At 31.4% G+C, this 25,608-nt stretch overlaps 1 long non-coding RNA gene across 2 annotated transcripts in view; it reads right to left on the bottom strand.

Annotated features, from left to right (window-relative positions):
* The window catches only part of LOC111095659, a 33,125-nt gene extending 13,663 nt beyond the window's left edge, over window positions 1–19,462 (bottom strand). The window contains exons 1-2 of one of the 2 annotated variants that reach the window (XR_005358647.1): window positions 19,339–19,462; window positions 5,455–5,817 (exon numbers count right to left, since the gene is read on the bottom strand). This is a non-coding gene — a long non-coding RNA (uncharacterized LOC111095659). Of the gene's footprint in view, window positions 1–5,454; window positions 6,085–19,338 lie in introns of those variants that run through there. The other variant, XR_005358646.1, reaches the window with a different exon arrangement.
* Between the last annotated feature and the right edge of the window lie 6,146 nt (window positions 19,463–25,608).

Genomic DNA, 25,608 nt, shown 5'->3' with positions numbered 1-25,608 from the left:
CAGAGAATAAACTGAGGGTTGATGGAGGGAAGTGGATGGGGGATGACCTAAATGAGTGATGGGTAATAAGGCGAGCACTTATGATGAACACTGGGAGTTACATGTAAGTGATGGATTACTAAATTCTATTCCAGAAACCAATAATACACTGTATGTTAACTAACTAGAATTTAAATAAAGAATTGGAAACAAATAAACAAATATATAAATGTCTTCTCTACCTATGTTACGTTGAAGATCTTGCAAATTCACTAAAAATAAAAGACAAAAGAGAGCAAAACTCACAATTTAAGAATTTAGAAGAAATTTGATCAGAGAAAAACATACAAACAAAATATTTTAGTTAATAGGGATATCCATGTATAAAATATTTCCAAAGCAGATAAAATATCATGTGGATTAATGATCAGAAGTTCTTGGTGACTTCTGTAAACTTCTCCCTAAATAGACATTTCTTTTTAATATCAATGAGGGGAAGTATTTCCTTACCAAAAAAAAAAAAAAAAAAGTGTATTACTGATGGGACGTAGGCAGGACTGAGTACAGCAACAAAATACAAATGGAGAAGGCATATAGAAGTTCATATTGCTTTTCCTCGTAGTTACTTGCTAATTAATTTATCCATTCAATAGCTGTCATTCACTTACAGCCGTAAGCAAACAATCTAAAAATTTTGGATGGATGTAGTTGTTAGGTTTCTGCAGCTTATAAATGAGTACATATTAAGTAAATAATAGAAGTAGTCATTTTAAAATCAATTATAAATAAGTGTTCTGCTTGAAACTAATATTACACTATATGCTAACTAACTGGAACTTAAATTAAAACTTGGGAAAGATAATCAATCCATCAATGCTTGCTCTAGAGGAAAAATATCCATTTTAAGTAATGTTGGTATGTAGTCGTAATGCAGAGATGTCATTTGCAGAGCTAATGTGCGATGATGATGTGTGTTTGTGTGCTGCGTTGGCACATAAGACTTGGTAGAGAGCATATTAAGAATTTAGAATTCTAAATTCTGAATTCTTGTCCAATCTTTGTCACAGTGCATCCTTCTGCATTTATGTATTATTTTATTTCTTTGTGGTTTACTCCCAATTGTTTATACAATGAAGTTCCTGGTGATCTCATGTTTAGATATTTAAACAAATATATTGCCTTGCACAGAGTAAAACTTTGCTCTTATTTTGATTATCTAACAAGTTAGATTAGTGCTATGTAGTATATTTTAAGAACTTGATTTTCGATTCAACATGACTCAATAAGTAAATGAAAGGCACCTTAATGTTACTATGAAACACACTTCAGTAAATCCAAAAAACAAATTCATTACAAGCACAAGATTATCTTTTCAAAAGCACAATTCCTGCCAGAAATAGTGAACTCTGGGAAGAAAATCATCAATGATTACTTATATGGAAATATAAAAGTATAAAAAATAGTAATCATTTTATTATTAAATATTTTTATTTATTTGGCTGTTTGTGAATAATACCATTAAATGCCATTTTTAAATATAGGTTTGATAAAATTAAATTTACTTATAAAATAGCATTAACAAGATTATTAATATATGTTTATATGTCTATGAACACGGATTTTTAATTCTCTCATCTATGCTAACTATGATAAAACAAAATAGAAACTGAGTTTTGATTCCTAGCTAATAATTTTGATCCTGTTTATCATTTGCCAACTCTGACTATCATTTCCAGTGCTACTTATCCATTAATGGTAATTTCACTGACGGGCGAGGGCTACTTCCTTTTAACCACCTCTTTCGTAGAGAGCTTTAAAATTGACTTCAGCCTAAAAACATTTTTGAAGATAATTTGCTTGAATTAATTCTTATGATACCCAGGAACCTGGAGACTACTGTAGCTTATAAGATAAATCCATAGATGCACTTCAGAGTGAGAAAATTTCCAGATCAGAGGCAAGTACCCAGCCCTGATAATCCAATATGGGTTTTTAAGCATCCACATTAATATAAGAACAGTCTATGATTCTTACTTTCATTCCTATATAAAAAAAGCTATCATTTTAATCCATTAATGAAATTCAGATAATTAGCTTTTGACTAGTGGTATATGTATTATATGTGCCTTCAAAATAAAGCTTGTCTGCTTATTAGATGTGAAGCATCTTTACTTACTTAACGTATATGAAAGTGGCAGGAATTTATTTCAGTTACAAATTTAACTGTATAAGAGAAATATCATTATTTACTTTTCTATAACGAAACATATATACTTTTATTCTGATTTCAGTGGGAAAACAAAATATAATTTGTTCTGAGGTTCACATTTATGCTTCATACACCAATACTTATGTGTCAAGTCATGAATATGGGGTAGAAATAAATATTCCTCAATCAATTGTCAATTATTTTTATGTAGTTCTATGCAACATCTTACCTTAAACATGTTTGTTTAAACTTTATTTTTTAAATGTAAAATTATAGAATTACATGATAGCCAAAAATACTTGGTTCAGTCAAATTATTTATCTCTCTATTGAGGAAGCTAACACCTACAGAGGACATCTCATCTCCCTAGGATACATTATTATCCTACTACTCATAGATTTGCAATGACTGATGAAAAAACGTATAGATTGCTTTCAATGTAAGGTTTTTCCATGTTTTGGTTCTTTACTACATGTAGAGAAATTTATACGGCTCAACTTAAGCTTATAAACTTGTATATGGTTTGTGTATAGAGTCCTTAAGAGTAATATAACTTGGTATCAGAGAAGTATGCATATGTCTCACAAAGTTGTGTGCAGGAAATATATGTAGCCTTTTGTTCTACCTTATAATTATACCTTAACAAAGCTGTTTAAAAAATAGAGTAATTGAGCATAAATGATTCATTGCTCTTCTCACTGCATAAGAAAAATATTAATGGTGGTGTGATGTTTATATTTATAATAAGTATTCATTTATTACAATGTGGGATTAATGCCATTAATAACAATAAAACCTAAATTTGTATAACGTTAAAATAGACACAATGGAGTCACTTCATTTCCAGTTTTAAGTAATTATCTGATTTTAGCTTATTTGCTCAAAAATGATGCTTCTGTGTTAGATATGCTATAAATTTGTTAAATTTTATAAATTAAAGAATATTAAAATTGAATTAATGTGTTATGCTGCTTTATTTTATATGAAAATAAAAGCATCCAATGATTTTTAAAAGCCACCTTTTAAAAATATTTGGTGTTTTATTATCACCATCTGCTCTTCATTTTTACTCTGAAATCTAGTACTTTTATAAATTATGCTTGGGAAATCTTGAACTAAATGATTCAAAATAGTCTCTTATGCATTCCTCAGGTGAGTTTAAAATCACTAAGTAAAAACTGTTTTTCTAGTAAAGAAAGATTGAAAGTGAAAGCTTGTTGTATTTTTTTGTTTGTTTTAATTTTAATCAAGGTGAGTGTACATTTCCAGGCACTCAGATTTACTTTTTTTTTTTTTTTCAAGACAATTTCAGCCCCTGAGTCAGTAATGTCAGATTTCTAGTGAAAAAAAAAAAAAAAGAATAAAATTAATATCACATACTGTCTCAAGCTGTAAGGCATGCACTGCCAAAGAAAATGTCTGGCATATTTAAAAGATATATTTAATATACAGGACACTGAGTCACCCAATAGAAGCACATGTCCTTTTTATATACTTCTTTTGAAGAGCAACAAAATAAAGGTGACCTAAGAATTCTCTTGTAGTTTGCTTTAAAAGGTTTAACTGATTGATGGCAGCTGACAGCAAAAAGACAAAAAGAGGTTAGAAGAGAATTCTCTATAAAAGTAGGTATGCACCAAAATCAATGAGTGCTGTGAATTAGTCATGTTGGATTTCATGACATTGTCCTGAAACTATTAATATATATATTCATCTTCCAAATTATTTTAACAAATTTTACCTCTACTCTATTGCTTTTCTCCCTGATATTTAAATAAGTTCTTAAGTACTCCCACAATGATGCACATGAACATTTTGCATGGTGTATTTTTCAGTGTGAATATATACTTTTTCATTTTTATATGTACTGGGTTTTTTATATATGACTGCCATGTCTATATAATTTTTAGCTTACTTGAAGAACCACAGAAGCCTTTACCCTTGAAAGAATTTAGTATATTAGAGAGTGAAAATTGCTTTCAATATATATTTAAAGCACCACTGTGCATGCAAGTGGTTTTTACCATGATGTTTTTCCTTACCGGTTGGCTAATAAAATCCTCCATTTTAACAAGAGTATTTTATGTAAGAGGACTCTAACAATAGGATATAGGATTTCTTCTTGGTTGTTTTCATAACATGGAATAATTTTTTACTCTTATTATGGGAGGACCTGCTTCATTTTCAAAAAGAATATTCGTTCCTTATTTAGCTCATACCCGATTAGATCAATGTTTATGTCTGTCTGTGTGAGTTTGTAGCCATTTTTGCTACAACCATGCTTGATTGTTTCTCAGGCTGTAGAATTATTGCACACAGTAGGTTTCCAAAGTTTATCCTACTTCTGCAGTTGAGTAGGAATTTTTCCTGTGATACATTATGTCTGATAATCTGGCATCATTACCCCCTTTTGCCTTTCTTGTTGTAAATAGCATATAGTGTCTGTTTTAAAAATGTCAGGTGCACTGTATGAAGGCAAGACACTGAAGAGAAAGTCCTGGACAAAGAGTTTGCAGAGAAGAAATTAAGGAGAATGTTTCTAAGCACAAGCATCACTGTTACCTTTTTAGATTCGAAGAATTTTTCCTCCAACATAAATTCCTTACTCTAAATAATAAGGAGTTATTTAACAAATCTAGGACATGGAGTCTTGTATCTTTTCTTTTTTCAATATAAATATTATTCCTCAAATAATTGGGGAAGTAAATAATGCTATAAGTTATGCTACTGATATTTTGAGAATAAATCGATCATTATCTTATTATAAAAACAAGGTGAACACAGGATCCACCAATTTGGGGATAAAAGTATTTAAGAAACAGGTGGTGGAATCATGTGAGGTTTTAAAGAAATTGTAGGTCATTCTCCATGTGGGTTTTTGTTTGTTTGCTTCTTTTTTGTTTTTTTGTTTGTTTGTTTTTTGTTTTGTTTTGTTTGTTTGTTTGTTTGTTTTTTGGTTTTATACATTTGACAGTTTACTAAAGGATAGGAACCAACAGCAGGATGAAAAGATACACAGGGCAACATATAGGGGAGGGCACAGGGCTTCCATGGTTCTCCAGGGGCCCCACTCTCCCCCAGATCTCCATGTGTTCAGGAACCTGGAAGCACACTGAACCATGTCCATTCTCTGTGTTTTGACATCATATGATAAGTAGGGGAGGACAGGCGAGGAAAGAGGGCAGACATGACATAAAAATAAATAGGATGGGATAGATAAGGCCTTCTTATATTTACATTTTAATGTAAATTTCCGAGCCACGTACCTCTACTCTCCCGATCTTCAAAGATAGAACCAGTTCCTCAAGAAGTTAGAAAAGGAATATGGAAGATACTAATCTTCTTGATGTAGCTGTCAAGAAAACAATTCCAAAAGATTCATCACAGCTGGGTCCACTTCTGGTAGAGTTATTTGTTGTACACAAATTGGAGTGAACAATTTTTCCAGTTTTCTTTTGCATTCACTCTGGGAACTCTTCTTTAGAAATAAACCTATATTGAAATAAAAATTTGCTAGATACAATCTTCTTTAGTGAGACATCAGAAAGGAAGTAGGTGCCAAGTAAAAACATCTAGGAGGTGGGATAACAGCAAATACAATTCCCATGTTGCAATGATAATCAATTTTCCTGAAACAAAAAAGACTATTAAAAAATCTCTCTCTTAGAGAGTTGCAATAAGCTTCAGAATATTAAAACCTACAAAGTTAGCAGTAAGAAAGGAGTTGTGCACTAGAGTCGTACAATTTTTGTAATGCGTGTTATGCTTCAGTACTACAAATAGGTAGAGAGAGATATCTATCTGTATTTTCAACGGGTCATCAATCGTTCCTAACAATTTTCCTTAATATATAATCATAGTATATTACTGTATGTAGTTAAAGTCATAAAAGATGGTTTTCTTTTTAATTATTTTTAAAGTTTGGATATGCAAAATAATTATGTATAGAACAGATAAATTTTTTAAAACCTACTTCAAAAATATGAATAGTTGATTATATCTACTACGCAGTAATTGGTTGTTAATAAATTTGGAAAAAAGGTCGAAATAATAAAGATTTGTCAGTAAGGTCACCAAAATAAGTCACATATACCAACACTCCTGGTGTCCTTTAATTGTGCAGATGCCAAAGTACAAGGCTAAAGAAATATAATTTACGTGCTATAGTAAAATAATGAAAAATGTTAGAGACCATGTTGAAGACATAATGTCCCTCCTCACGATTTGTAGGAAAAGAAATATTACTACTTAATACTGCCTCCCAGCTGTGACTAAAATGCAAGATATTCCTCCTTGCTATGAAATATTTCTAATTTAACACAAAAAAGATATCTACTGTCACTATAAACAACATTAAAATCCCACTAACAATTTAAATACATATTTTACAAAAAATAAGTAAACTGTAAAACTATCACAAAATAAAAACCTCCAAATAAAATATAAAAATAAATAAAAATAAATAAAAATAAATAAAAATAAAAATCTCCAATGGTTGCTTTCTAAGTCATAATCCTTCTGTTAGTAAGATTGAAGCTATCATGAGAAACTATGTAAGAAATTTAAAAGTCATGTGGGAACACAATATAATATATTTGGAAGTATAAGTGGAAGAAAAATGGAAGGCAAAATATTAGTGGAATATATGCATCTTTACATTTAAAAAATAACTTCACAATTTTGTATGCTCATAAAAGAGATAATATTAAATGCAAATGATAAAAATAATTCTGCCAAAAATATATTGTTTTGTAAAAAATTATTTTTTCAACAAAATGGAAAATAAATACACTTTTGATTGTTCAAGTATGCTAGGAATACTTACCCTATTTTAGGAGAATTAATTATTTTAATTCATTTAATGACTGTCTGATAAGTAGCCCCACTTTGCAGATGAGGATACTAAAGGAAAAAAATTAAGGTACTTCACTAGAATTATATAATCCCTCTTTGGTAGTTCCAGGATTCAAAACCAGGATTATAGCTCCAGAGTCCGACTTCTGCTCACTATGCTGTAATATGCTTCATTGTCTTAAAATGGACATTTTGTAAATCAACATGATTCAAATATCCCAAAAGAAGAAGTAACCAGATCTCTGGTAAGCCTCAGGAATATAGAGGTAATATCATAGAAATACAGAAAACATGGACATTCATAGAACATTAAGTATAAGCTAACTAGCTGATACATTGAGCAAAAAACTAAATGTAAAACCTAGAGAAACATTAAACTTTGTTTAACTTCAAACTAAATTGTAGAAAGAAGTACACTAAATCTATTACTGTCCTCAGAAACAACTTTTCTAGATATTAATGTCACTGGCTTCAAGCAGCAGTGCATTCTTGAAGGAAAAATGACCATCAGGCAAGAGCACAAATGACCCATGATGGTTTTTAGGGCTCCCCTCTAAAAGCCGATTTTCTCTACCTCTACCTCTTATTTTGTCATCAGTTCGTATTCAGACCTGCATATATGCTAAAGAAATTTAGAAACCCAATGTCAAATAATTTGAAATTTGCAAGGTGGACTAAATGAGGCAGCTAAAGGATGTTTTATAGTTTTTGGTTGTTCTTGTTTCTTTGTATTTTTAATATATATACATTCACATCACCATCTTTTCCATTGTTTTCACTGCTCTAGAACCCAGCTCTCTGAACAGATGTCCATATTTTTTGGCATTTATGTAAAGTGTTGCTTTTATAAAATGAGAATTCGTATGATATATGAAGCACTGATAAATATTGAAGATATTATCTATGTTTCCTTTACTAGGTCTTGTTTTGCTATCTATTGTTAAAAGCCACCAAAGATTGTGATCTACAGCAGCTTATAGACGATAGTTATTTTTTAGGTGAGATCATTGTGGGGAAAAATCTAAATTAATATAATTATTTAAATCTAAAAACTTAACTTTAAAAATTTTAATCTAAGTTGATTTTAATATTTCATGATCATATTCACTATGTTGTGTCTAAGTATGAAATATGAATTATATTGGCTAAGGGAGATTTTTATTAAAGTAAAGTTTTAAAAAGCAAATACAAGTAATCATGATTTTTAGAAAAGGGATAGAGTAATTGATTAAAATCCACACACACATAAAACCCTTTCTGGCTTCTATATTCCCATGCATTTTTCCAAGAAATACAAATATATGGACGTACTTAAACTTTCACTTCTTTTTGCCCAGCTCAAAACGCTATTTAAGTGATAGCACTAACAAAGATTTAAGATGTACATTCCACAAAAAGCATCCTATCAAATGAAGGTTTGTGTGACTCAAGCAATCATTAGAACATTGCACTAAATATACGTGGTTAGGTTTTCTTCTCATTCTCACCAAATTTCCTTAACATTATAGATGTCTTTAATTCATTTCTCTTTCTTTTTATATCACAAATTATTAGAAAGAAAAAAATTGACGTATTTTTTCTTTTTATTTTTTTCAAGTTTTTACTTAATTTCTAGTTAGTTAACACTTTTGGTTTTGTTTTGTTTTGTTCTTTTTTTTTTTTTTTTTTTCTCCATCCATTCATTAGAGAGAGAATGAGAGCACAAGCAGAGGCCAGGGGAGAGCCAGAGGAAGAAACAGACTCCCTGCAGATTGAGGAATGCCATGTGGGGCTTGATCTCAGGACCCTGAGATCATGACCTGAGCCAAAGGCAGACAGTTAACTGAACCACCCAGGTGCCCCAACATAATCTTTTAAAAATTGTTTTAACATATATATTGGAAAATAGTTATAAGCTTGTATACTCTAGGAGTGATGCCAGATTATCTATAGAGACAAACTATGGTCCTTGTTTCCAAAGAAGCCTAGGCTTAAAAAGAACATTTCATTAAAAAGAAACCTTTCAGTTGGAAAAGAAGTAGCCTATGGAATACCAACTTTTACAAGAGATCTAAAGGGTGCAAATAACAGATTTTTTAGGTGGCTGAAACAGACTAAATAAGACAGGATGGTAGACAGCATATAAAAATACTAAGGTAGAAAAGAAAAATACCAAGGTAGATCTGGGGAAGCATTGGGTATCTTGCTAATGTGTCAAACTTTATCTAATAGGCTAGATTTCTGTTCATTTTAATGTTGTTTGGTTTAGAAAACAAATTTTTAAAAACTATTTTATTTATTTATTTATGAGAGACACACAGAGAGAGAAGCAGATACAGGCAGAGGGAGAAGCAGGCTCCATGCAGGGAGCCCAATGTGGGACTTGATCCTGGGATTCCAGGATCACGTCCTGGGCCAAAGGCAGGTGCTAAACCACTGAGCCACCCAGGGATCCCCTAGAAAACAAATTTTATGATTAAATAAATTTAGCTAGGACATCTCAAAATATTCAAGAGGATTAAATTATGCAATTAGATTAGAGGATTAAATTATGCAATTAGATTAGAGAACACTTTAATAGCATCAATTCAAACACACCTTTGTTTAATTGAACATATTTCTGGAAGAGAATAACCAAGTCACGATTTTAAAATATAAACCTTGGGGCACCTGGGTGTTGCAAGAAGTCAGCTTGAAGAATTTCTCCCTTTGCCCCTTTCCCTACTCTCTGTCTCAAATCAATAAATAAATCTTTAAAAAACATATAAACCTCAGTTGAAAGGTAAAAAATAATATCAAATTAAAAACTGAGCAAATGAAGGCACCTCGATGGCTCAGTCAGTTAAATGCCTGACTCTTGATTTCAGCTCAGGGTCATGAGATTAGAGCCCCATCTCCAGCTCGCACTCAGCGCAGGGTCCACTTGAGATCTCTCTCTCTCCCTCTCCGTTTGTCCCACTCTCTCTCTCTGTATCTCAAAATAAATAGATAAATCTTTTTTAAAGATGAGCAAGTAAAATAAAATATAGACCTCAAAAGACTTTGAACAATGAAAAGTATATGAATTAATTATATGTTGCTATTGTTTAACCATTTACACTAGAATTCAATGTTTTCTTTTTACTTCTAAATCTATATTTTGATTATTTTAATTACTAAATACAAATAAATGATATATGTGTCATTTCTAAGTCTTGATGGTTTTAAATATGTAATGATTTAAAAGTTTCTGTATTTCACTATATGAGATATCCCCCGTTAGAGAATAGTTATTTTAGCAAACGATGAATATCAGAATAAAGCAAGGTAGAGGCACAAATAATTACAAATAATTTCCCATTCCTGATTGAAAAACAGCATTTTACTTGTAAGCATCACTGCTGTGTGATTTAAAGAAGCCTTGCAAATACGCCTCTCAAACAACTCTCCCTGACTTGTGAAATAAGTTGGGTTTTTCCTAGAGTACCATTTCTATTTTAACTTTTTGTTTTGAGGCCAAATTGAGCAGTTCAGTTTCAGAATCTATTACACTTTTCAGATATTCCAAGGTATAATTTAATTTTGAAGTGCATTTTGATTTTCAAAAAAGCAAATTCAACCTAATTTGAAAACTGACTTACTAAAAAAAAAATTTGGACAGGTAAGGAGCTTCTTGTGGCAGAGTCACTGGTTCAAATCTATGACTATCATTAGCTATTATTATTAGATAGAAATTCATAAAAATATGACATGCACAAGATCCTTACACTTTTAATTCCACCTTTCTACCATCACTTAACCCAGAAACATCTCATGTACTTTTCATTCAGCCAAGACATGTCTAAATGCATTATGTCTGCTAGACTCTTCCAGAAATTTCAATAATTTCTCTCATTAAAAAAAGTTTCTGAGGAATTACATATCTGTTTTAAGTTTAAATGTATTTAAAATGAATTTGTATTATCTTTTTCAGATCTGAAGATTTAAAATAAAAATGTTATTTCTCAGATATGTCATTCCACTTTAACAATTAACATGGATAATACCATGGTATGTAATAAAATTAGTTTTAAAAAATATACAAAATATTAATTCTTTTTCGGCAGAATTTTTCCATAATGTATAATCATAAAAATTTATTTGTCTTTGCTTTATGTATAATTTTATGTTCATTTTCCCTTGATCATTAACTGTATCAACACAGCAATATGTCATTTGTGTTTTTCTAGCATTATCTTAGCATTTAGGAGGGACACGATGTATGTTAATTTATCCACAAACACGACTTAATATTTGCATCAAATTTAGAGATACTTAAAATACTGACGCTTGACAAAAGAAAGAGCATGGCATCACTTTGAAGTAAACCCAAACATGTCTGCTAAGTTTGTGGCCAAATATAATTGTGGCCAAATATAATCTTGGAAATGGTCAGCTCCTGAAAGGCACAGCTTCCTATATTTCTGATATTTCAGTCATTTACTCATGAAATAATTCATAACAATTTAGAGTATATATTACCAATCTTGGTAGACCTCTTTCAATATTGCTATCCTCATCAGAAACATACGTCAGAAAACTAAGATAATTTGCTAACTATAGATACACTTGTTCAAATGTCACTCGTCAATTTATAATATTACTACTGTGTGTGGCAAAAATTGGCTGAAATTAAATGCTCATTCTGATTGCTACATAGTGCTCTACAAAGTTAGGTCATAATTTCTGACTTACATAAATTTGTCCTGCAGTTCAGTGTAAACTCTGCTTCTTGGTCACAAATATATATATAAAATTAATAACTCTAGAAATTTCTTCAGGGAGATATGTAGATTATGTATGGACACATATAACAGAGATCTAACTGATCTGCAAGTTTAGGGTAATTTTCCCTGGAAAACTGATGATTCAGAAAAAAAATAATGAAGTATGATTATAGCAGGATATGAAAAGGTCCCCAGGAAATGGCGCATGGCTCAATAAGGAAACATTTCAAAAGTACTGTGTATTTAAGTGATAAAAAGAGCAAAGGAGAGCATACTGTAGAAGAGACAAAATAGGTAGGAGAGGATCTGGGTCCCACCCAGAAAGCAATGGGAAGGCTTGAATGGCAAATAATGGTTGGGGGAGGAGGAGAAGAAACAGTTATTTAGTAGCTATTTTAATAGATTTACTTTGTCTTCATGGACAGAAATGCATTTGGAGGGTGAGAATGTGGGTTTTGTTGGGTCATTTGGAGAGTACTTCAGGTTCCTGAGCTACATAGAGATAAAGGTAATTGGAATCTTGTTGGAGTAAAATAAAGGGAATGGATACATCAACATCTATTTAGAAGATACAATAATAAATAGCTGTTTGACTTTTGGGAGGCTATTTAGACAATGTCTGAATTTAGCTACTTTTAGAAGTTACTGTTCTACTGGCCTGGGTGGCTCAGTTGGTTAAGTGTCTCCCTCCAGCTCAGGTCTTGGCCTCAGGGTCCAGGGATGAGCCGCTAGGCAAGTTCTGTGCTCAGCGGAGAGTCTTCTCTCCCTCCCCCTGCCCCTTGCCCTGCCCATGCTCGCTCTCTCTCTCTGTCCCTCAAATGACATTTTTGGGGAAAAAAATTTGCTGTGCTTATCATCTATAGATTAAGAAAAGTGCCTTTGAATTTTTCACCACAAAGCACCATATATTAAATTGTTTTTAAAAATCTATTTCAGGGGTGCCTGGGTGTTTGAGTCAGTTAAGTGGCCAATTCTTGATCTGGGCTCAGATCATTATCTCAGAGTCCTGGCCTCCAGCCCTGCATCAGGCCCTGTGCTCAGTGGGAGTGGGTTTCAGATTATCTCCCTCTCTCTTCTGCTTCTTACACTCTCCTTCTCTCTCTTTCAAATAAATAAATTTAAATCTATTTTATTTTAGCTGAGTAAAATAACATAATAGACCATCACGAAAATAATGAAGTTGTAAGTTCTTTTTAAAATGTACGTTCTTTTTTTTTTTTTTTAAGATTTCATTTATTTATTCACGAGAGACACAGAGAGAGAAAGAGGCAGAGACACAGGCAGAGGAAGAAGCAGGCTCCTTGCAGGGAGCCCAATGTGGGACTCGATCTGGGGTCTCCAGGATCACACCCCAGGCTGAAGGCGGATACTCAACCACTGAGCCACCCAGGCTGCCCTAAAACTTATGTTCTAAAAGACACTCAGTTTTCACAGAAAGTAATCTCATTGTTTCAAAACTTATGCATGAATTTCAGGCTTAACAAAAACATAGTTCTATATGGCATTCTTTCCTTTTATAAGTTAGATTCATACATTATATATGTTAATTTATGATTTTTAAATTGGATTGATACATTGTGAATGAACATATTAAGGGCACTTTTGGGTAGGTAGATTTATTTATGTGCTGTTATTTTTTAAGGGGGCAAAGATGTCATCAAAGGACAGTTTTCCTTTAAATGTGTGTTAGTGTGTATATATGTATATATACATACATCTATATGGGTATAGATACGTATATGGATGTATATATATATATATATATATAACTGCATATATAAAACACATACATATGTATTTAAATCTAATTTAAAACTCAGACTGTTATTGTGCTTAAACTTTGTCTAGTGCTGATTTCATCCTAAAGCAGCAAACTTTATGATGATTTAAAAATTAATTAATAATCTAAGTAAGTTCATTATCATTTAAGATCTATTTTAGCTACACATTTTAATATTCTGTTTTTGTTGCAGAGTGATTTAGACAGAGCCATTCATGGATAATAAGTCATTTATTCCTCATTAACTGTTAGGATGGATGTAGATATTCATTACAGCCAGACAACAGACTCATTTAACTGCATACAGGGCATGATTATATACCACACCAATGACTAGAATGCAAATTCTGTTTCACATTAGCTTCATTTTTAACCTAAGTATTTGCCAATAACTCAGATATTCTCCTTTATAGCTGATACTTTCCTTTTAGCTTTTATACCAGAAAATCCCCCAGTTTTTATTTTTAAAAAGGAGAAAAAAAAGTATAGAGAAAAAAGAGGAAGAACCCAAATGTTGTGGACTGAGTAAAGTGTATAATTCAGAATGATAGTTCTCTGTGCTGTGACTCACATGTTCTCTTAAAGTTTGTCTTTGAAACCGTGTTTTCCCTGTTGGAAATTTATGCCCTAGTCAGCTTAACCTTAAACCAGATGAGTTTTAGCTTTTAAAGGCAAAATCTTAGCAAATCTTCACAGTTGCAAACTTTATTTGAGCCTACAGTGAAATTCAGGAATTTACCACCTTTTTTCCCGCAAATAATGGAATACCACTTTACAGTGCATGAAAGTATATTAAACATAAATTCATAATTTTTATGAAATTAACATTTTAAAATTAGTGGCTGGAAAATATGGATTTCTCATGATGTTAGATTTTTTTTACTGTATAACAATAAATCCACCCTCTAATAATCAACTGCAAATCATTTTGTTAATATACTATGCCTAGTATATGGGCTTTTAACATTAAGGTTACAAAACTTGGATTTGGAAACATCTTACCCATTGTGTAGGATGTACCCTTGCTGGAGAAACACACTATAAAAAGTTTTGGTAAGATATGTATAATTAAATTTTAACTTCTATCATACTGGATATTTAATGCAACCAATGTGTGATTTGCAAAGTCGTCAAAGGAATAATATTTAAGAAAACTTTAGAATGAAAATGATATTAAAATGTTGAAAAAATAAAATACATAAAATAAAATATAGGCTGAAAGATATATAAAATAATCAAGAAATAACAGGAAAATCCAGATAAACCATAGCCACAATATGTGTCAAGTTAAGGATGCACCATAGTTAGGTAAACAAGATAATTGGAAGAACATAATGATAATAATTTGTTTCATGGTAGATTTGGACAAGTTACAAAGAAATACATGGGATTTCAAGATAGCTTCCCCTAACATGATTCCTTTTTAATACAATGGAAACAAATATTTTCAGGCCTAATTATAAATTATAAAAAGGGACATTATATATTTTTAAAAATATCAAGACTCATGTTAAATATAGTTCATCAACAGATCATCTATATGTACTTTACTAACAATTCATTGTATATTGAAACATTATGAAAATGTCTTTTTAAAGTATGCTGCACTAAAATTGAGTAGGCTATAACAGAGTCACCTTATTTAAAAATTCACTTGTTCTACAGAATGATCTCATCAATGTATATTGCATTTCACAATGTTGGCTGATAAAAGAGAGAGGAAGTATGGAGCACATCATTCTACTTCTTTTAACTCCCAAAAGACTGCTAAATTATCCCACTTTCTTTCTTACTGATCCCAGAAACTTTTCAGAGATTTTCTCAACACGAGCTACTAACAGCCATTAACTAAATGAGCAGAATAAACACCTGAATTAAGATCTGTGCACTATGTCTGGTTTTCGACATTTATCTAGACTGGGATATAAAAGTAAATAATCCAAAAAATCATTTTGATTCCAAAATATGAATTGTGATTCTCCATTGTTCTTTATCTTCATGGTTGCATATTATTTGGTCTCGGTATAATCTTTATAGAGCAATTTGAATTTTTTATTTTCATTAAGTAAAATACATATATCAAAATGCAAGTCCAAGTTGACCAGTAAGTGCAAAATTAAAAGTCTTGCAGCCCTCGCATTCTTTGAGGGGTCCTGTCCCCCAGAGCAATAGCCCTCTGCCTATCAATTGGTTGAATATTCACTTCTTTTCTTGTAATATGCTACTACCCTATTTCTTGAATCATCAAATTTAAAACTAATTGAAAAAAAATAACTAATTGTAATGTCCACCTGAAAAAGTGATGAATTCTCACACCTTCTCTTCTAGCACTTTTTTTCCCCATTTATCAATTAAATGTTTGGTTCATTATATTTTATACTAGTGTGCAATGTAGGATATAGATATAACTTTATTTTTTCCAACTGGTTAGTCAGCTGCCACATCATACTTCAGAGAATAATCTGTCTTTTCTGCATTGGATAGAGATTCCCTAAATTTCCAAAATAGTTTGTCTAGTTCTGGATTTTTCATTCTATTCCATTGATCTTTGTCTCTACATTCATAATATCATGCTATTCTAATTATTGATACTTAAAATGTAATATGGCTGAATGCCTTCTCTGTTTATTTCTATTAAAATTCACCTTAAAAATAAAATAATAAATAAAATTTATCTGTCTAGCCCATGGATGCATGATTTTTATATACATGTTTTTAAACTATATATAAACTACATGTAGAAAACTACATACATCTTAAATAAAGAGAATGATTAATTTTCACAAAATAAACATTCCATATAATACCTTCAGATTTAAAAAAAAAGGTATATTACCAACCAATCGTCTCTTCTACCCTAACCTCTGTTCTCTCAACTATTACCATTAATTTTGCCTGTTTTTAAATAATAAATTAATGCAGAGCTAGAAATGTCTGGCAACTTTTGCTCAACACAATGGTTGCAAGATCCATCCATGCTGTTGTTTCAGGAAGTAGTTCATTCATTTTCATTTTATGAATACACTACGATGTATTTATAAATTATATTGTTTATGAAAATTTGCATAATTTCCACTTTGAGGCTTTTAAAAATATAGCTTCTGTGTGCAATCTTGACATATCTATTTGTGTACAAATATATGCACTTAGGTTCCATATATCTAATTTGTATTTACTTGGTCATAGGTATTTATATGTTTATCTTTAGTGGATATGTAGCCAAACAGTTTTCCAAGTGCATGTGTTGATATGTACTTCTAGCAACATATGAAAAGTGCATTTGCTCAATATCTTTAACATTTAGTATTTACCTTCTTCGTTTCTATCCATTTTTGGATGTGAGCCAAGAGTTGTTTGGAGTAATCCTTTATTATTCTCCTAATGCCCATGAGATTAAGTAAACAGGACCTGTTTCATTTCTTTCTTTCTTTTTTTTTTTTACATATTTTTTATTGGAGTTCGATTTGCCAACATATAATAGAACACCCAGTGCTCATCCCTTCAAGTGCCCCCCTCAGTGCCCATCACCCGGTCACCCCATCCCTCCGTCCACCTCCCCTTCCACTACCTCTTGTTCATTTCCCAGAGTTAGGAGTGTCTCAGTTAATCACTAATTTCTTTCTTTCTTTTTTCTTTGTTTAGCCTGGCTAGATATTTACAAATTTTATTGATATCTTGAAAGATACGTATTTTAGTTTCATTAATGTTCACTATTATTGTTCTATCTTCAGTTTTATTCATTCTTAATTCAATTTTTATCATTCATTTACTTTTGCTTGCTTTAGGCTTGAAATTTTTAACCTAAAATGGGTCATAGATTATTAATTTTAGATATTTCATCATTAACAAAATATGTTTTTAAGTGTTATATATCTTCTAATACTGATTTCACTGCATTGCACAAATTTAGACCTGCTGTATAAGATACTGCTCTTTACAAGTAAGTGCAGTGCATCTTTCCTCTTATAATCCTCACAATGTTTTACTTTTCTTTTTTTTAATTGCAAATTAATGCAAATAATTCATGTAGAGCGGACACTCTTCTTGGTCTCAAAAAATGCATCTGCTATCTCCAATAAGTATATTTGCTGTCAGTTTTTGCTTATAAATATTAATAAGTAAATTTTTTTTCTTTGTCTTTATTTGGCAAACATTTTAAATTACAAGTGTTGAATTTATTAAATGATTTGTGTCACCTGAAATGACTGTATGACTGTGCATTATTAATTAATTTTTTGATTTATATTATTAGATTTTCTGATGGGAAAAGTGCCTTACATTTCTGAGATAAATGTTACTTGATCATAATGTTTTATTATTTTATACAATGTCAAATTCAGAATACATAGTTTGTAAATTCAATTGAATTAAGATTCACTTAATGCCTAAGTGAAATGGGCTTCTAATTTTCTTTTATTATAATCTACATAAAACAACTTTTTAATCATATATTTCTAGTTCTCTAGTGTACACTGAATTCATATTAGACTTTCCTACAGCTCTCAAGTTAGAACTTCACATGCTTTGTGCTCCTAGGTTAATATTTTATTCTACATTTTTCCCGTGGTTATTTTGGATAGTAGATATATTAAGAATTAATTCACATTGGAACAAACCATGAATTAAATAATGAAACTATTGTTAAATTTAACTAAGGTCAGCCCATAAGCTTTTAACAGTGCATTTTTCCTTTTACATAAATTGATAAGGAAGCTACAGATATCTAACCTTGTTGTGAAAGCAAACAATATTTGAGCTATACATAGTCTTAGGTAGGATTTGAAACAAGTAAGGAACAACAGATTTCTCAGGATTAACATTTTAGATTCTCTATAGTATAGCTAAAGTGGAAAATGTCTATAATAAGCATTTCCCATCAACTGAAGGTGCTGGTCAAGTCCTATAGTGATTTGCACTCCCTATCCAAATATTTATTCTTGGATATTTGTGCGTCTTTCCTGCACCTGTTTTTTTCTGCCGTACTTTACCCATACAGAAGATAACAGAATCATGCTCTCTAATTGTTTGTAAGTTTATGAAATGATTTGGTTAAGAATGTAATATAAACATAATCTAGATAATCCAATGGGACAAACCCAAAGCTATATACAATACAGCAGTATTGATAACTAAAAAATATTGTCACTGAAAGGCAGCAAGAAATGACTAATACTTCAAATAGCAGTTTTTGTTATAAAGATTATATTCATGCATTAATTTCAGGTGAAGGGGTAAAAAAGTAAAAAGTTGTAAAAACCAACAGTTGACTTTCTAGTAAACATAATCTTAATTTTTTTAAATGCTAGAGGCAACGGAAATAAAGACTCTTGATTGTAATTCTATAGATTACTTGATGCTATGTTGAACTATACAACTCTTATCTGGTAAATACTATCAGGAAATTCAGTGAGAAAAAAATCACCTGATTGTGTGGGAAATAATACATTATGACTGTTAAAAATGTATTTATAATAACAATTTTTACTGAGCCACTATGTTTAAAAAAATGGAAATGGAAACACACACACAAACTAAATTCAATCTGTTATGCTTTAATTAATTCACCTTTTTTCAAAGTTTGCCTTCTATATATTGTTTACCCAATTTTCTTTTCAAAATTTGTACTTACATTCTGAAAAAAATGTAAATGTCTTGTTTCTGATTTGCAAATCAAATAAAAATGAGCAAATATTTCATTTGTGTAAATTCATTACTAATAGAAATATTTTAATAGATTTATTAGTACCAAAGTAAAATTTTGACAGAATAATGTATGTTTCATTTACTCCTACCTCAGCAACTCATAGGAAGATGTTAAATTTACTTCGGCTTTGAGACAAACTTTGGAAAAATTCCAACGAGAAGTCAATCCAAGGCCTAGGTCATTGTTGCTATCAACTATAATCTTGTGATGAGCTGCAAAATTGATGCAAGGGAGAGTTTATATGATGAAAATATTTGTTGTCCAGATATTTGTTGGCACTACAAAAATGACAAATCATTTTAGAGGTTTGATTAAGTGCAGTTATATATATAAATTTGTTATTGTTCTTATTTAACAGTGGGTATAAATAGTGGTTGTGATCAATTTGGTTGTCAAATTTACTATGGAATTTAAATAAGACAGAGAGACATTTTTGTGGCATTGTTTTACAATTATATATCTATTTCTCTCCTAGATCTCATATTCAAATCTAATGGCATTCCAGCACTATTTAATGCTTATATTAGAAGTACTTCGTGTAAAATATTTAGGACTATTCAAGTCTTACGGTGATCAACAAATACTAACATTATTGTTCATCTTTCTCCTTAAATGTTAGTTGTAGTGGTGATTGGAATAGTCTTATTTGAAGCATAACTATAGTACTAGTACTATCAAAAGCAAGTTAATACTCAGATTATTTTTATGACAGTTACTTTAGATATAACTATGCATTTTTTATTATTGAAAAAAAGGACAAGTCCCCATTGAATAGATAAGAAAATAACAAGATGATTATAAATGTTCTAACAAAATATGTACTCTTTAGTGTTAATGGAGAAATGACTTCTTGTCTTAGATTTGAATTAACATATTTTATGCTAGGTAAATTATATGCAAGAGTAGAGATCAGGGACGCCTGGGTGGCTCAGTGGTTGAGAGTCTGCCTTTGGCTCAGATCATGATCCTGGGGTCCTGGGAGCGTGTCTCACATTGGATTCCCCACACAGAGCCTGCTTCTAACCCTTTGCCTGTGTCTCTGTCTCTCTCTGTGTGTCTCTCATGAATAAATAAATAAAATCTTTAAAAAATAAATCAAATAAAATAAAATTATACAAGAGTGATTACTTGATAGCCTAATGTTCTCTAAATTCTTCCCATTAAGCTATTTAATTATTTCCTATGTTCTCTACTCTTCATTCAGTCTTAAACATTATAAATATTTCTTTTATTACATGTACTTTGCCTTTTTATTGTGGTTTAGGATATTACTTTCTAATTTTTAGATAACCATATTCTGCTGATATTAATATTTAAATATATTTATTATATAAGAATACAGAATAATACAACAGCTATATAGATATGCATGTGTATATATATGTTTTATATATGTACAAATGCATGTATGTATATGTATGCATGTGTATATATAGTTTTTCTTTCTAATTCATTTCTAACTAAATAATTGAAAAAAATCCTGAGACAGTTTAATCAGGATCCTACTCTAATAACAGGAAAAACAAGAGTAATATCATATGAACTTTCACCCCTAGTAACAAAAACATCAATGCAAGGATGAAAACGATTTTAACTTATCAGTCATATTTCATTTTTCTCCAATGATAATTTTTTCTTCCTTCTGCTGACAAGAAAAAAAAGTGCTTGGTTCTAACATTAAAGAACATATTTTATTTATAGCCAGGCAGCCTTGAAATTCTTCATTTTAAATCCCTGCTGAACTTTAGAGAAACCTTTAAAAACTCAATTACATTTATACTAGGCTTTTACCCCAACCTTCAGAGTTCAGAATTCAAATGCTTAGGGAAAAGCAACCAGTGCTAAAAATCTCCAGGACCATATGAGTGTCTTAATGAGAGCTATCCCTAAGCTTTGATTGCAAAAAGCATGGACAGTGTTCCTTCTCCAGGGAGAAAATATTGGGTGGTATTCAAATGAAAATGGTTGCTGGTTGCCACGATTGCCACGAAATAATTCTATACTCAGATATCTTTTTATTGGATTTTTAAAATTTTTCCATTATGGGAATGGTAGTTTATCAGATTAACGTTTTAAGGATACATCCAGAAAATTAGTAATCAAAGTAACATTAAAGTAACATTAAAGCCAACTAACTTCTGAAGTTACTTTTTTTTTTAGAGAGCATTTTCTAAGAGACAGCTTAGTAGCCATAAGTCCATATGGACACTGCACTTCTATGTTACTTTTAGCTGAATTTAGAGGATGGAGAAAAAGCATATTCCTAATTAATGAAGAAAGTAATTTTTGTGAAATAATTAATCATAGAGTCTCCCAAAAAGTGTAACTCATCACAGAAGACATTATTCCTCAAGAGTTCATTTGTTATTTCTTAGAAACTTTAAATGAAGAATTAGTAATGTTTATTTTTGTCTCTAAGGAAAAAAGACAAAGCCCATAATTTTGATAGGAAAACAAAAAAGTATAAATAAATAAATTGTAATCTTTTTGAAGGTATTTCTCAGTACTAAAGACTTATGTTATTTATGCAATATAACTTGAGCATTTAAATAACTGTAATTGTGAAATCTGGTCCTGAAAGTTTATACTGAAAATTTCTAAACCTTTGATTACATTAAAAATGGCATTTAAAAAAAATGGCATTTTATGTCACAACAGACATAGAAAAAAACACGTTATAAATTCAAGATATTAAAGCATATTTAGTTATTCAAGTAACTAATATTTCATGTATGAGTACATATGAATCAATTAAAGAAAGTTGAATTTTTCACTACAGAAACTGCAAGAGATCTTGGTTCTTATTTTTATGAATACAAGTAAATTATTACTTATGTCCAAAGCATGGATTTTAATTACCAAGTTTTTTCCAGTTAATCTTCATGTGCAAATAGATCAAACACTCAAATGAAAGATTTTCTTTAAAATTTGTAATCAATATTATTACTAATGGTGGTCTTGATCATTTGATCTTGTTTTCTCTCATAAACATTTATTGATGACTTGCAAGGATCTAGCACTAAGTAATGTGTTGGCAACATACAAGTGAACAAAGTCCATTCCTCAAGTGACTCATAATGTCATAAGAAGACTAGTTTCCCAAACAGGAAATTATTAAATAAAATGTGGTAGGTGCAGTAATAGGTATATTAAAAGCGTATTAAGAAATGTTGCTAAAGGGAAGAAGAGAAAGAAAGAAAAGTGACAAAATATCATGTTAGGGTGGCATCTAGTAGAATGTGATGATGGCACAGCCGTATCTTAAGTAGTGAACAGAATGTAACTGGGGGAAAGTCTAATGTATTTTAGACACATGAAATACTACAGAAGTAAATTTATGGATTCAGGAAACAAAGAACTTTGTGTAGACAACTGTAAGATGTCTACACTTAGAATATGAAAATTCAATAGTTTTGTCAGATGAAACAAGAGATGCTGGTAGTAGTTTGGGAACTCACTGTAAATCCTCTAATGATAAGGAAACACTGGAGAATTTTAAAATTAACATTAAAATTAAATCTTTAAAATCTACCATTTTTTCTTCTCTAGTTACTGTAAGGAGGATGAGTTTGAAGGAAATAAGAAAAGAGACAGGGAATTAATCAGAAGAATGCCCTGGGTGCTCTGGCCTGGCTTTATAAAGGGAAAGAAGGTCGTAGAAATAGATAAAGCTGATTGCTTTATACGTTATTCCTTATGTCACTATGATTTCAGAGAATTATAATGTGATTTTATCTTATATAAAATGTGATTAAATAGCAAGGAATAGAACTCACTGAAATGCAATTTTATTTTTACATGATTATGGCAGACAGGGTCATATATATTGCTGAATATTTTTTCATATTTCTTTCTGTATAATAGAGGCTTAAAATTTTAAAATTACATTTTTGAAGTTCTTTTCAGATAATCTTTATGATGTGTTCTTGGTTCTATCTCATCTGATTCCATATGAGATTTGAATTCAGGACCAGTTCAAGGGAGATGGTTGGAAAATGAGTGACAGCCACCCACTAGAGTTGGAGCAGCGTGATTTTTGGATCTGACATTCATAGCAGTAGAGTCTCACTTCCCAGATGATAACTAATAGGGTATGACTCAGAGGTCAACAGTTGGGTTAGCAGTTTTCTGACTGAAGCCGAAGCAGCACATCTTTGGTGGGCTGGTTCTATTGATATAAATATTGTTTAAAAGTAATTCCTAAGGTGGGGGGAGGGCACCTGGGTGGCTCAGTCAGTTAAGCCTCTGCTTTCAGCTCAGGTCATGATTTCAGGGTCCTGGATTTGAGCCCTTAGTCGGGCTTCCTGCTGAGTGGGAAGCCTACTTCTCTCTTTTCCCCCTGCTTGTGCTCTTTCTTGCTCTCACTCTCTCTCTTTCTCTCAAATAAATAAATAAAATCTTTAAAAAAATAAAATAATTCCTAAGGGATGCCAGGGATTCTCAGCCAATTAAGCATCTGACTCTTGATTTCAGCTCAAGTCATGATCTCAGGGTCCTAGGATCTAGCTCCACATCAGGCTCTGTGGTCAATAGGGAGTCTGATTGAGATACTCACCCCCTCTCCCTCTGCCCTCCCCATCGCAAATAAATAAATAAATCTTTTTTTTTTTTATGAGTCATTCCTAAAAAAAACAAAAACAAAAAACAAAAAGCTATACATGTTCCTCTAGCTTTTGGTGATTACTACAGACATTATATGCTCTGTATTGAATAAGTACTTACTTTTTGGCATAAAATAGTTTGAGGTTTGAGTATAACTATCTGTATTTGATCCTGAATGATATGGTCAGACTAAATTATTTTCTTGAAACCAATCCTAACTAATTTGGGGTAGCAATGTACTCTGCTATAAAACCACAGTCATTGGCCTATATTGCAATTATGGTAACTCTATGATACAATGCGAGTCAATTAGGCACAAGTAGAAGCCTATTAGAAAATTCTGCATGGGCTCTCTGGCCCTAATATGTCTGCTTCCTATTGCCCTTTGCATTATTATCCTTTTAAATTTATTTTACTGCAGGAAATATGTCTTACTGACTGAATCTCTAATAATTATCATGTAGGCCCACAGGAAAAAAGCTAAGAGAAATGCAAAAATCTTGGCCTGTCAGCTTTGAGCCTTAGAATCATTGCAGTAACCTCCTTTTAGACATCTTAGGACATTGGAGGTATGGGAAAGAACCATTTTCAAGTTATTGTCAGATTTTCTGTCATTTATACCTACAGCAAACACAACACTTTAATGAGTATGAAATTTTTCTATTACATGCAGAAGTTTCAGTTGTAAGCAACAGAAGCTGACTGTCTGTGAATAAGCCCAAATGGATTCAGTAAAAAGAATATGAGGTAGTTTCAATAATACTTTTGAGGAATAGAAAACAACCATTAAGAATTGTGCCTAAAAACATATATTAAAAATGACCCAAAGACGACACCACTGCTATTTCCCAACTGAAGCTACCTCTTGTTGAAATACTAAATATTTGAAATAAACAGAATACCAGACTGTCATCACTGCTGCCATCAACGCTGATGATTTGGCCATCACTTAAAAGGAATGTTATGAAACTTTATCACACTGCTCATTTCCAAACTTAAATTTGTAGTATTTCTGATTTGAGAATCTCTTTTCCCAAGTCTGTCCTAGCTGGCAATGATTCTAAGAACTTCTATTTCTGGGATTTCCTTTGGTGTAGAAGGCCATGGGCTGGAAATCTTTCAATTATAACTAAGGATATTGGGCAGCCTGGGTGGCTCAGCGGTTTAGCACCGCCTTTGGCCCAGGGCATGATCCTGGAGTCCCAGGATCGAGTCCCATGTCAGGCTCTCTTCATGGAGCCTGCTTCTCCCTCTGCCTGTGTCTCTGCCTCTCTCTCTCTCTCTCTCTCTCTCTCTCTCTCTCTCTCTCTGTGTGTGTATGTGTGTGTCTCATAAATAAATAAATAAATAAATAAATAAATAAATAAATAAAATGCTTAAAAAATAAAAAAACTAAGGATGTTAAACCTGGTGAGTAATCAGAAGCTTGACAGATTTTTACTACCCTGTATACGATTCTTTGATCTTTAAACCAACATTCATTTACATGATCAAATTTGTGTTTAGGTTAAGTATAAAAGAAGTATTGCCATTTCATGATCTTAAAAATATACTGTTGATATATTTCAAGTCAGTGTACAGTTTACTAATATTTCAATACTAAAACACTGAGAAACACAGCACTTACATGCAAATATACACATATAATCATGCATGTAAAAATCAAAACCCTGAATTATTAATGTGAAAATTAATTAAAAATGATCTAAACAATATATATGATAATTAAATAGAACCTAAGGTAAAACATGGTGAC

Source organism: Canis lupus, chromosome 4 (assembly GCF_011100685.1).
Source record: "Canis lupus familiaris isolate Mischka breed German Shepherd chromosome 4, alternate assembly UU_Cfam_GSD_1.0, whole genome shotgun sequence".
In the NCBI taxonomy this organism is placed as follows: domain Eukaryota; kingdom Metazoa; phylum Chordata; class Mammalia; order Carnivora; family Canidae; genus Canis; species Canis lupus.
This window is presented reverse-complemented; position numbering and strand designations above follow the sequence as displayed.